This window comes from Tachyglossus aculeatus, chromosome 18 (assembly GCF_015852505.1).
Source record: "Tachyglossus aculeatus isolate mTacAcu1 chromosome 18, mTacAcu1.pri, whole genome shotgun sequence".
Classification (NCBI taxonomy): Eukaryota; Metazoa; Chordata; class Mammalia; order Monotremata; family Tachyglossidae; genus Tachyglossus; species Tachyglossus aculeatus.
The window spans coordinates 7,481,551-7,482,162 of record NC_052083.1 but is presented as its reverse complement, the minus strand read 5'-3'; positions in this window follow the sequence as shown (position 1 = coordinate 7,482,162).

The following is a 612-nucleotide window of genomic DNA, read 5'->3' as shown; positions in this document are numbered from 1 at the left end:
GGGCTCAGTCTCAATCCACATTTTACAGATGAAGGAATTGAGGCACAGAGAAGTGAAATGACTTGCCCAAAGTAACACAGTGGACAAGTGGAGGAGCTGGGACTAGAACTCGGGTCCTTCTTACTCCCAGGCTCATGCTCTGTTCACTAGGCTGCCCCGTGTCTCCCTCGACCCACCTTTCATCGTCATCAGTGGTATTTACTGAGCGCTCACTGTGTGCAGAGCACTTCTCAGTTTCCTCCTCTGTACAATGGGGTTTAAATACCTGTTTTCCCTCCCGCTTGGACTATGAGCCTCAAGTGGGACAGGGACTATCCCAGCACTCAGCACAGTGCTTGGCACTTAGTAAGCACTTAATAAACACCATATCCCCCGTGCAATTTCCCTTGGGCCTGTAGCCATACTCCTTAAAGAAGCAACATGGCTCAGTGGAAAGAGCGCGAGCTTGGGAGTCAGAGCTTCTGCGTTCTAATCCTGGCTCTGCCAATTATTAGCTGTGTGACTTTGGGCAAGTCACCTAACTTCTCTGTGCCTCAGTTACCTCATCTGTAAAATGGGGATTAAGGCTGTGAGCCCCACGTGGGACAACCTGATCACCTTGTATCCCCTCCC